General features: G+C 37.0%; 3 non-coding genes across 3 annotated transcripts; 1 reads left to right on the top strand and 2 right to left on the bottom strand.

The window, feature by feature from the left end:
* Positions 1 to 4354: 4354 nt before the first annotated feature.
* Positions 4355 to 4426, top strand: Trnag-ucc (transfer RNA glycine (anticodon UCC)). Its single transcript has one exon. It is a non-coding gene; the product is annotated as a tRNA-Gly (tRNA).
* Positions 4427 to 5327: 901 nt separating this feature from the next.
* On the bottom strand, positions 5328 to 5399 carry Trnag-ucc (transfer RNA glycine (anticodon UCC)). Its single transcript has one exon. It is a non-coding gene; the product is annotated as a tRNA-Gly (tRNA).
* Positions 5400 to 10230: 4831 nt separating this feature from the next.
* Trnag-ucc (transfer RNA glycine (anticodon UCC)) lies at positions 10231 to 10302 on the bottom strand. The gene has a single exon. It is a non-coding gene; the product is annotated as a tRNA-Gly (tRNA).
* Between the last annotated feature and the right edge of the window lie 2763 nt (positions 10303 to 13065).

The following is a 13065-nucleotide window of genomic DNA, read 5'->3' as shown; positions in this document are numbered from 1 at the left end:
AGCTTGCCTTCCTACTACCACTTTTTTTTTTTTTTTTTTTTTTTGCTCAACACACAACTCCAAACACCTGGACAACGCCTGGCACCCATGCTTGTATATATATATATATATATATATATATATATATATATATATATATATATATATATATATATATATATATATATACTCGTTTTTTTTTATTAAAAAGTAATGGACTAATGAATTCAACGAGGTTGTTAGATAGTGCTCAATAAAAAGAGCTGATAATACTTGTTTATTGTTATATAACCATGCTCACATCCCGCCGCTACAAACAGCATGATTGAAACAAGTGGCTGTTTGTAGCAGCGGGAGAGCATGTTTATATAACAATAAACAAGTATATATATATAATAAATTCCACAGCCAAACAACGTCGCAGCCAACAAGAGCTATGACAGTCAACAAACCGGAAGTCCAAAACTCGAGTTTCGCCCTCATTTGCGCTCATCAGTTAGATACATCCAAATTCGAAACCCAAGCCTCTTGCATGCGAGGTTACTTATGTATTTATGGTATTATTACCATACATTAACAGGGGTACTAATTAGAGGTCACCATTTCGGTAGGCTCCCACTTCGGGGCGCCTCTGATAACAGGGAGAACTGGAGCGCTGAAATAGAAAGAAATACTGGTAAACGAAGACATTGTCTTCTTATAAAAATGAGGACGTGTAACGCGACTTTGTTATGAATTCATGAGGTTTTATATATCCAATATATATGTGTGTTTTCCGAAACTCGGGTTACAAAGAAAGACAGTGCATTTTGTAAAGTCTGTATTAATGTTCAATGCTCCTCTTGGCTACCTAACGGGAGCTGAGGAGTGAGGCGTATGTTCTGTCTCTAGTCGCCGTGGAAGTAAGGACGTTTCCTTCACTCGAATGTCCCACGTAAACCGTTCTCGCTTTTCATTGGCTGGAACCTCTGATGACGTATAAGAAGAAAGGAAGGAAAAGAGAAAAGAGTAGGGAGAAAGAGAGAACTAAGGTGAGAATACAGTCTAGTCTCGTAGTAGTAGCAGCTCGCTACAAGAGTCCCCCTCCAATTAACGGAGTTAAGTAACTTATACCCAATTATTAAATCTGTTATTTGTTAAAAATAAAAGTATTCGTTTTACTTCTTCCATGTCACCTTCCTTCCTGCTCTAGACTTATATGTGCCAGTAGCAATTCCATCTTCGACTTTGTCGGTATCATCTGTCCTAATAATCTTATCACTAGTATTAACTTTATCTGTCTGTGACTTCTCCGTCTGTCTAATTTTATTACTAATAGTTGGTTCTATATACGGTTTTATTCTATCTATCGATACGTGTGTGTGAGTACCGTTGTTCATGTCGATCTGGAAATGTTTGTCTGATCGAGTCAAGACTTTATAAGGACCTGAGTAAGGTGCTTCTAACGGTTTTCTAACTTGATCAACCCTAAGCCATACTTTTTCACAGGACCGTAAGGTTTTTAGTATGAAAGTTTTTGAATTGTCGTGGATATGTCCTTTTCCATTGTCGAGTACATCAATTTGGGGCATCCATTCACACAAATTACGTATGTACTTATTATTAACTGGAGTCTCTCCTGCTCTCTGTTTGTGTATTAACTGCTGAGGAATCAATATCGGAGCTCCAGTAACAGATGTAAAAGGGGAAAAACCTGATTCGTTAGGGGTGCTACGTATACCAAGTAGAATCACCAGTATGGCTTTCATCCATGATTCTTTGCGAGCTATTATAGCTGCTTTAAGAGTACGGTGTGCTCTTTCGATCATCCCGTTACTTTGAGGGTGATACGAAGTTGTCCTCAATCGGTAAAAACCTACTACCTTGGCTAATTCCTGGAACAACTCGCTCTCAAACTGACTACCTCTGTCAGTTACCACATGCAGTGGGACTTCAAATCTGGATATCCATGCATCGATAAATGCCTCTGCTACCGACTGTGCAGTTATTTCAGTCATAGGCTGTACTTCAATCCAGCGAGTTGCACGGTCGATGCAGGTAAGCAAGTATTTGTAAGGGCTTAGGTAAGGGTCAGACTCATTGCGCGTTAAGGGCAAGGGACCAACAATATCAATATGTACCATCTGGAAACGTGCAAATGGTAACTCAAATTCTTGGACCACAGACTTTGTGTGTCTGTGAACTTTTGCTTGCTGACACTCTATGCATTCTGCGCAGAATTACTTAATTGTTCTATCTAAGCTGGGCCAAAAGTATCTGGACTTAACCAGTTTAATAGACGCTCCCGTACCAGGATGCGCTAAGCTATGTAAACTGTTGAAAATAGCCTGACAATGTTCTTTTGGGATAAACGGTCTGGGGTACTTCGTCGAAATATCACACAGGACTGAGCCGATTTCCTTCGACACACAATATTCTTTTAAATCAGTGTATGACTTTATCTTGTCATCACCTCTTTGTGCCTCTGCTATTTCAGCCAAATCGCATGCATCTATCTGCACAGCTAATGCAGGCCGAGACATACAGTCTGCAACTATATTCTCAGCTCCTTTAATATACTCCACGTCAGCAATATATTCGGCAAGTACTGACAAGTGTCGTTGTTGTCGATCTGTCTTTGCCGGTGTCTGACTGTAATATGCTCCGCACAGAGGCTTATGATTAGTGAATAATGTCACGTGGCGACCTTCTATGAGGTGGCGGAAATGTATCACTGAAAAATAAGCTGCCAGTAGCTCTCTGTCAAACGTGGAATACTTAGTTTGGGCTTGGGAAAATTTTTTGGAAAAGAAACCTATAGGTACTGGTTTCTTATCTACCAACTGGTGCAATGCAGCACCCGCGGCAAATTGGCTAACATCCGTAACTAGGTGGTACTCCGTAGTTGAAGACTGTGGATGAGCTAACGCCGTTAATTCAGACAACTTGCTTACTATTGCTTTGAAAGCATGAGTTTCTTCCTCATTAAGCTCGGTCTTTGCTTCCGGATCCAACCTCATTCGTTCAGTTAACGGTAAAACTATGGATGCATAATTAGGGACTAACTTACGGTAAAAACCTGTCATCCCCAGAAATCTGTGTAAGCTTTTTGAGTCCTTAGGGACTGGAAAATTTTCCAACTCTTTAATTTTCCTTGAAGTAGGCAATAAACCTTCTTTGTTTACGTGGAAGCCTAAAAAGTCTAACTCTGGTACTCCAAATACACACTTATCTAAGGAAATCTTTAAATTGTTATCGCTAAGGATTCTAAATACTCTATCTAAGTCTTCCTTGTGTTGTTGTTTGCTATCGCTAAAGACTAATATGTCATCTAGGTATATAAATACGCAGTCTAACTTTTAAAATATCTTGTCCATAAAACGCTGAAATGTAGCCGCAGCATTCTTTAAACCAAATGGCATGTAATTAAACTCAAACAAGCCAAAAGGTGTCACGACTGCTCTTTTAGGCACATCGTCAGGGTGTACCTTAATTTGATAATATGCTGAGGTTAAATCTATTTTAGTAATTCTTCATATTTACCTTTTTTTAAATAGAATTGTTAGGTGAAAGTACAGAATAGTTACAATACACCCTCCCTTCCCCATTTTGAATAATAGGTTTCTAAATAATAGCGTTAAAAAATAGCTCGGGTCGTAAAGTGCAGGAGTGACTGCAGGAGTACCTATAAAAGGTAACGCCGGATCGGAAAAAGAGCTCAAAATGAAGATAAAATAAATTCTCAGCTCAAAATAGGAAATGGGAGAAAAAAAAAAGTTAAACGTGAGAAAAAAAGGAGCTCAAAATGAAAGAAAAATAAAACAAATTATTTTTACAATTGTAGCCATCATCCGTATTATAAGATTTGTGTGACGTCACTTCCAAGGTAAACAAAGAAGTGCGGAGCGAACCTTTTTTTTTTTTTCGTTTTATTTCATTTTCGAGTTTCCAGTCTCTCTTTAAGTTTGCTGGACGCGGACGATTTTTTTTAGCGGTGATTTAGCCAAGGTTGTCACATTTACCAAAGAAATTGTAAAACACACATTTTTAGGAGTTGGGCACTCTCGTACAGGTCCACCCAAAATAAACAAAAAAAGAGAATCTTAATCTATCTACTTGTTTTCTTTCTTTTTTTTTTCTTTTTTTTCTTTAAAATATCATAAGTCAATATGAACAATGTTTCAACAAAAAAAAAGAAAAGCTACTTCCCAAGCGAGGAATCGAACCCCGGCCGCCGCGGAACCACTAGACTACTTGGGAACACGATCGATCCACGTTTCCTAAATAAACACACTATATAGATATTCACCAAGTCCATTAAGAAATAAAAACATTTGTAATCTATTTCAAACGAACAGAAATGTGTTGTTTCCGTGTGTGTTCGAAGTGTATGTCAGCGTCGGTGGTGTAACGGTTAGCATGGTTGCCTTCCAAGCAGTCGATCCGGGTTCGACTCCCGGCCGACGCATGATTCTTTTGTTTACTCCTGTTTTTATTGTATATAAAGTTTTCTTGTAATTTTTGTAGTAGTTCGAGAAAAAAAGAAAGAAAGAAAAGAAACATTACTTTAAATTGTCTTTTTTATTTTACTTTCTTCTTTCTTTTTTTTTTTTTTTTTCATCACCTTTTTTAATTCTTTCTTGATCGGACATTTTTTTTATGATCATACTAGCAGGCCGTCTGGTGTTGCCCAGTCGTAAAATAAGATTAAATATGATATTTTAATATATGGAGAATATAAGCCAAAACACTATTAATTATTATATTGTATGCAATATATTAGTGCCCCCCCTGCGTAACACAGGCGTAAAATACGCTTAAATATGATATTTTAACCCATACAGATTTTGTATTTATTATTATAGAGCCAATGTTCTATTGAATATTATATTGTAACCCAGTATATAATAATGATTTCAAAAGATATTAACTGATTTGGGTGCCATCAGCTAGAATTGAAACCAACACATTTAGCACTCAAGCCTGGGTCGTTATCGTTTGAGCTATCGACATTAAAAATGAAAGATTTAAAAAAAAAATCAAGATGAAAGGATATGGAGAGATTAAGTATTTATAGAACGAAATGATCGCAAGAGTTAATGTTTTCTATAAGAAGAAATGGGAGTGATACTGTTGGCAAATATATTCAATTTAAAAATCAAAAATGTCTGCAATAATCCAAATTGTGTATAATCCAAGCCTGTAGAAAAATCCGTCTGCACGCTGATTAAATCTGAATTATTAAAGTTTTTTTTTTTGTTTTTTTACACATGGAAAATTGAAATATTTTTCAAAACGAAACTACTACAAGAATATAGAAAAACTTGATGTACCGTAAAACATGGAAGCAAATAAAAATAAAAATTTCATGCGTCGGCCGGGAGTCGAACCCGGATCGACTGCTTGGAAGGCAACCATGCTAACCGTTACACCACCGACGCTGACATACAACTGATAAATCACACAAACGTTATATCTCAGTTCATTCGAATCAAATTACAAATGTTATTATTTCTTAACGTACTTAGTGAATATCTAGTATGTTTAGATTTGGTTAGATGTTATCCCATTAGACGTGGTTAGGATTCCGCACTCTCACCGCGGCGGCCGGGGTTCGATTCCCCGCTTGGGAAACTTTTCTTCCCCTCTAAGTTATCAAATCGATTTATGATATTTTTAAGAAGTAAAAAGAATGCAAGTACATAAATTAAGGTTCTCGTTTTTTTGTTAATTTTGGGCGGACCTGTACGAGAGTGCCAACTTGCCTAAAAATGTGTTTTACAATTTATTTGGTAAATGTTACAACCAGAATACCCTGGCCAAATCACCGCTCAAAAAAAAAAAAAAAAAAAAAAAAAATCGTCAGCGTCCAATAAACTTAAAGAGAGACCGGAAACTCGAAAATGAAAAAAAAAAAAAAAAATTAAATAAATAAATACAATAATTAAAAAAATAATAATGTGCAAAACATCACATGGAATCATGAAAACTGAAACTGTATAATTGTAAGGTACCGCCTCTCCTTTTTTTTTTTTTTTAGAGTGTCATCGTTAACGGGCACCACATCAAATAATGAAGAGGGTAAAGGAGGATGAAGACCAAGGAGAGAAAGCACTAGCCAGACCTCCGCTGGATGAGTGCAAAGAGAACTATGACCTTGGGGAGGCTTTTAGTCAACCAAATCCCAGTGAAAACCAATGTTTGCCACCAACGAGAAATCAATGGTAAGCGGCTGTTGCAATAACGCAAATTCTTTTGCAAAGGTTCTCGAAAGAGGTGGAAGGTACGGAAAGTCTGGGGAGACTTATTGTCACTCAGACTCCAGGGAACGCCGCAAGTAATTCTCAAAGAGCAATCTTTGATTGATGGCTTGTGTGACTAATTCTAGAGCGTAAATAATAATACAAATAAAAAAATCAAATGAAACCAAAACAAGTGAAACTGTATAATCTTAAGTTACCTCCCTCATCATCAAAAAACATAAAATGAAATAAATAAAATTAAAATTGTAGTGCAGGCATCAACTGGCACCACACCAAATAGGCGTGAAGGGTCAAGGAGGATGGAAAGACTGAAGAAAGAAAGCACTAACCAACCCGGTAAGTGTGAAGAGAACTGGGACTTTTGAGAAGCTTGTTTCCATTCAAATTTCAGTTCTGTTACCAGACATAAATCAATGGCAAGTGGCTGCTGCAATAATGCAAATTATTTTGTTTAATTTTTTTTTTTCGTACTGCTAGAGAATAGAAGAAAGACTGGTGGATAACAATACGAAATACATTGAATGCGCACAAAAACTGAATGTCTGCGCGAAAACAAACATGGCAACTAATGAAAACACTCTCGAATACATTGGATAATAAAGGTCTTAATATTATTGTCCTTGGATTGATAAATGAAAACTGCTATAAGTGGGGTGTAAGTGTTCTCGTCGAGCGGTTCACATATGGGAGATCAATTTACTAAAACTTTGTATTAGAAACTGAGCACCCTGTACAAATATATATATTTAAATAGAAATGTAGAAGGCGGTACAATGCAGAAGTAACGGAAAGACACAGGCTGAAGCAGGTGAGAAATTCATTAATACAACTTATAAATACATGTGTACATATTCATATTTCATATACACAGTATATTTATATTTGCACAGTGGTTAACTTGGAAAGTCGGTCTGGTGGTATGTCCGTGTAATAAAATATTTCGAGAAAGACCTCTTCGGCAGATTTGCTGCGGTATAGTTACTGCTTACAACAACACGTTTGTCAAAGTCAAGTAAATATCTGACGAAGAGATCTTTCTCGAAATATTATATTACACGGACATACCACCAGACCGACTTTCCCAGGTAACCACTGTGCAAATATAAATATACTGCGTATATGAAATATGAATATGTACACATGTATTTATAAGTTGTATTAATAAATTTCTCACCTGCTTCAGCCTGTGTCTTTCCGTTACTTCTGCATTGTACCGCCTTCTACAATACTTTTTAACTACATACTATACAATGCTTCAAGCAAACTACACCCACCTCTTATCTTAAATATATATATATAGAAATAGTCAAACACCTGAGCAGGAATAACCTTTTTAGTTACACACAATATGGTTTCTGCTCTGCAAGATCTACCGCAGATGTGCTGACGGTTATATCCCACAGTGAATCTCTTGACAAAGGCTTCCTTTCTAGGGCAATTGCTCTTGACATATCAAAGGCCTTCGACAAGGTATGGCATAAGGGTCTACTTCACAAGATTTCCAGCTACGGTATAACTGGGAATGTTTTCTCAATCATTAAATCATTTCTCTCCGATAGGCTCATAAGAGTAGTGGTAGATGAACAAAAATCGGAGGCCTGCAATATAAATGCTGGAGTCCCTCAGGGGTCAATCCTAGGCCCAACTCTCTTCCTGATCTACATCAATGACCTCCCTAAACACATACTTAAATCATTTGTTGACATCTATGCTGATGACACGACCATCTACGGCAACACATCAAAGGCTGTAAATGACAAAGTTCTCTCTGATTCTCTCTCCTCTGATCTCGAGCGAGTGGTTCAGTGGGGGAAGATGTGGCTGGTTACCTTTACTGCATCCAAACCCAAACTCCTATCCTTACATCATCAACGCTCTGATCCCCATCTGGCATCAATTGTTATGGATGGCTCTCGTCTGGGTGAGGCCCAGTGTTTTGACAAGCTTCTGGGCTTGACCTTTACTCCTGATCTGAAATGGAACACGTACATCATGTCTGTTACCAAGGTCGCTGGAAAGATGGTGGGATCCTTCTACCGCTCCAGAAGATATCTCACTACTCATGCAATTCTCTATCTATATAAAAGCCAAGTACGTCCAAGGATGGAATACTGTTGCCATATCTGGGCAGGAGCTGCTAAAAACAGCCTATCCTGCCTTGACAGAGTACAAAATAGACTTCGTGGCTTAGTGGGGGATGCCCTTTTCTCTACCCTGCGACCTCTCTCACACAGAAGAGACGTTGCGAACCTATCCTTGTTTTATCACTATTTCCATGGCAGGTGCTCGTCTGAACTCCAATCTCTGGTCCCCCCTCGCCAATCTTTCACGAAAAACACCCGTCTAGCTGAATCCACTGAGAAAAATTTCCCCCACTCTTTATCTGTGCCTAAATCAAAACGCGGATTCCATGAACAAAGCTTCTTTCTTAGAATTGCACGCCTGTGGAACTCTGTTCCGTCTGCCTGCTTCCCACCAGACTACAACTTGGATGTCTTCAAGTCCAATGTTAACAAATTCCTAATGAACCGCCCCCTTAAGTAAACAGTTCATCAAATCTCCACACTAACGTAATGTACTTGCAATAACCCTTATCTCTGAGTGGCTTCCGGGCCTTGATAAGTGGTGATCACTGTGTATATATATATATATATATATATATATATATATATATATATATATATATATGTATGATAAATTAGTGTCCAATCGATAATAATCCACTGAAAAAATTTGAAAAAAAGAAACAGAAAATACAAGCGGGGTGCATTTGTGCAGGTCCATTGAAAGACTTGACATGCATCGAAAACATGCTGGGATTTGTAAGGGACTAGGATATATAAATCCTAATCCCGTTACAAAAGAATAATGAAACGAATGGAATTGAAGGAAACAAAAACTCAATTGATGGATAAGATAAACGTCGTTTATTTACTGTTGAAAGAATGAATGTTTTAGATATAACATGTGTTCAAGTCCGCGCGGGTGTAACCATCGTTCGTTGCGAGACTGGTGTTGTAGAAAGAAAAGGAAATGTGTGTTCATCTCAAGTTCGGGTCACTATCGTTTGTTCGCGCGTGGGAAGAGAAGTGAGTAATGTAATAGAACGAGAAATGGCAGTCCATCGTGTAGACAAAGAAAAGGATAGAGGGTTGACGTCAGTTAGCAGTCAGCTACGCGAAGGTGTTCTCAGGGACTAGTAATAGATAGAGAGAGAAAGAGTGAGAATGTGTACGTACGGTCTGTTAGCTTTTTGCCCCACATAGTAGCAAGTGGTGTGAGGTGCGCGGTCGGTCCGTAGACCGACCAGCTCGAAAGCTGCTCCTAAAAGAAAGAAACCGCTTGTTGCTCTCTCTTTTATACTCGTTTCCGGTGGTCTTTTGCGCATGTGTGTATTTCCTTAGAAAGGAAGTGACGTCGTCCACCTGTGTGAGTACATGTGTGTACGTTAGTGTGTGTGTATATACACGTGAATGTGAGTGTATGTACGCGAACGTGAATATATGTACGTGTGTGGACGTGGGTGCGTATGTTTGTGTGCGCGTATGTATGTGACAAGTAATATAGCTTGAAATGTGAACGTGTGTTTTTGTGTGAGACTTGAAAAGGCTCGCGCAGATTCGAACCCGGATCGAAAGGCTGCCATGCTAATCCTAACCGACGATAACATGTTTATAATGCAAAACAAAAAAAAAAAACATGAAAACAATTTCTTTCTGATTTCTCCGATCAAATTACATCTGGTGATATTTTTATAAACAGTTTCAGTGAATATCAATAGTGTTTATATACTGTTGATGGTGATGCTTCTGCTGCTGCTGCTGATGATGATGATGATGATGGTGACAAAAGAAATGAAAATAGAAAACAAAAAAGTTCATAAAACGATCTCAAGCGAAGTTTCATTTTAGTTTTTTTAGTTTGTTTTTTTTTTTTTTTTTTTTTTTTAGTAATAGAAAAATCTTAGTACGGCATAAAACATGGAAGCAAAAAAAAAAAAAATCTATCATGCGTCGGCCGGAAGTCGAACCCGGATCGACTGCTTGGAAGGCAACCATGCTAACCGTTACACCACCGACGCTGACACGATTAGTCTATCAACATGAAATTAATTTATTACTGCTCTCTCAAGTGAAGCTTTGGCTGTTGAAACTTTCAAACAGTTTTAGCGATGTTCTCAACGTTGATGCTGAGAGTCTCGTCGCAGACGTCAAGTAACCAATTCACTGTTTTATTTTATTTTATTTATTTATTTTTACAAAGGAGTTACCACTTATCAAGGCCCGAAGTATACTCGAGGATGAGTGTAAAGTGTAGTATGTGCGGATTTATGAGAGTTGGCTGTGAACCGGATGTTGATCCACGGCCAGAGACTGAATTAAAAAAAAAAACGTCTTGTACGCACCGGCTCGGCTTTTCCGGTTGAAAAAAAAGAAAAATAATAATAAAAAAAAAAAACTAATGATTGCAAAGCAATGGAAAGCTTTGGCGCCTTTTAAAAAAACCGTCAACTTCCATCGCCGCTGGGAGCCCCCTGAAAAATATAAAAACCCAAGATTTTACGAGTGAGGAGGACTTCATCAGTAAGATTCGAAGAGAATTCGTCTCGCGACATCAATGAACGTACGGACGGACTCTGTCATCAAACCTTAAGAGATTTGGAGAAGAAAAGAAGACACCGAAGTACACTGAAGCCACCTCTTCTCCCACGTTACGGGCCGAGCACCTTCATTTGCTGACCCTTGCCTGATTCACACCTAAACCGATAATCACAAACCAAATGAACATTTTCCTTTTCGTTGATTTCTCTCCACGCTGACTTTTCTCTCACACATTCGCGAACATTCTCTTCCGCCACGTAAACAAACAATTTCCATCTACAGTTCATCAATAAATAAAACTGGTTTCCTCACATTTAAAATTGAATGCCTGTCTTATTTATTTTATGGAATCAGATAATTACATGTTAAAATACAAACCCTAACCCGATGGGTCATAAGAAATCGTTGATGGTGGAGAGGTGGAAGAGTTTGGATTATTTAAGGGACGGTTCAACAAGGACTTGCTTACGTTGAACTTCAAGGCTACCACAGTGGCGTAGCAAGGGCGGGGCGGGTGATGCGGTCCGCCCAGGGCGGCACGTGCTAGGGGCGGCATTTTGAGAGGGTAAAAATAAAATAAAAATAAATGAAAGCTAACAAAAAAAGTCTGGAATTTTATGCCGAAAAGATTGTAAAACATTAATATTTTTAGAGATGTCGGAATCAGAAAAATGTGTCCCTATTTTATGAGCGGCACACGAATTTGGGGGGTATCAAAACCAAAGCAAAATACGATGAAAGTAAAAATAAAATAGATAAACCCCATAATTTATTATACCATAACTGTTCACACTGAAACGAAACACTTATCACAATATTCTGTGGATCTATATTAAAAACCTTGTTAAACTTTGTGACATATTTCCATTCTATGGAGGTCAGGCGCGAACGAATACCCCATAATTTTATTATACCATATTTTGGTACTGGTCGCGATTAGAGTTCCCTGCCGAACGAACACCCTAAAAAAACACTGACTTCTCCCCACGCATGAGCAAAGAACATGTTTTAGTTGCCATAGTAACTAAACGATCATGAATTTTTATCGACTTTGTTTTACTGTTTATGAATATTGAAATAAAAGACATTACTGGACATTTATTAATAATATCTCACGTTTAATCACTTTTATCGACTTTTGTTTTACTGTTTTACTGTTTATGTGTCACTTTTATCGACTTTTTCTTTTCTTTTTTAATAGCATTTTCTTAATATTAATATTAAAATAATTTCCCAACTTTTTTCATTTCTATGTGTTTTTAGTTTTGTGTGTTGAATGAAACTTTTTTTTTTCATTACAACAATAGTTATCGACCCCGGTTCTTTGGCTGACAAACGACATCTGTCGGCGGTTCTTTAAAATTGTTTAGTTACTTTTCTTTTTAGTTTATTTTAGTTTTATAATTTATAAATTTTGAATGGTGCGAAAATAACATTGATTAAATAAACAAACGTATGTAAATTTATTATTCTATCACCATTTTGTGGTACGAGTGCAGTGCAGTGGTGCAGTGCACTTATTGATTCGTGCTGAAATAACGTTATTATTTAAAAAGCCATTCTTAACATAGGGAGGGTGTTTTGTACCTATTCTCTACTGTAACCTTACAATTGAATAAAAAAACATTAAACTTTAATTAAGCTTAGAAATACGATTTAAAATATAGCGCGGATCATAAGTGCACTAGCACCCATTTTTTTTATTAATAAATGTTTAGTAATTATTTTTCTTTTAATATTCATAAACAGTAAAAACGTCATCATTTAAAAAGAAAATGCTATTTTTAAAAAAGAAAAAGTCGATAAAAGTGACACATAAATAGTAAAACAGTAAAAAAAAAAAAGTCGATAAAAGTGATTAAAAACAAAGGCGATAAAAGTGAGATATTATGCAAATTCGCCTAAAAAAGTAGAATCTCATTTTACGGAATTAGCTAAGAATGTTAATTTACAATAACACCTATGGCACCATTGGCACTTCTGCATGTCAGTAACATGAAGCGAATGCATGTAATTTAGTTTCAAGAACCGCCGACAGATGTCGTTTGTCAACCAAAGAACCGGGGTCGATAACTATTGTTGTAATGAAAAAAAAAAAAGTTTCATTCAACACACAAAACTAAAAACACATAAAAATGAAAAAAGTTGGGAAATTATTTTGATATTCATTTTAAGAAAATGCTATTAAAAAAGAAAAGAAAAAGTCGATAAAAGTGACACATAAACAGTAAAACAAAAGTCGA

This window comes from Euprymna scolopes, chromosome 18 (genome assembly GCF_053919585.1).
Source record: "Euprymna scolopes isolate OS-2025 chromosome 18, ASM5391958v1, whole genome shotgun sequence".
Lineage (NCBI taxonomy): Eukaryota > Metazoa > Mollusca > Cephalopoda > Sepiida > Sepiolidae > Euprymna > Euprymna scolopes.
Note: the sequence above shows the minus strand (reverse complement) of the source record. Positions and strands in the feature narration are given on the sequence as shown.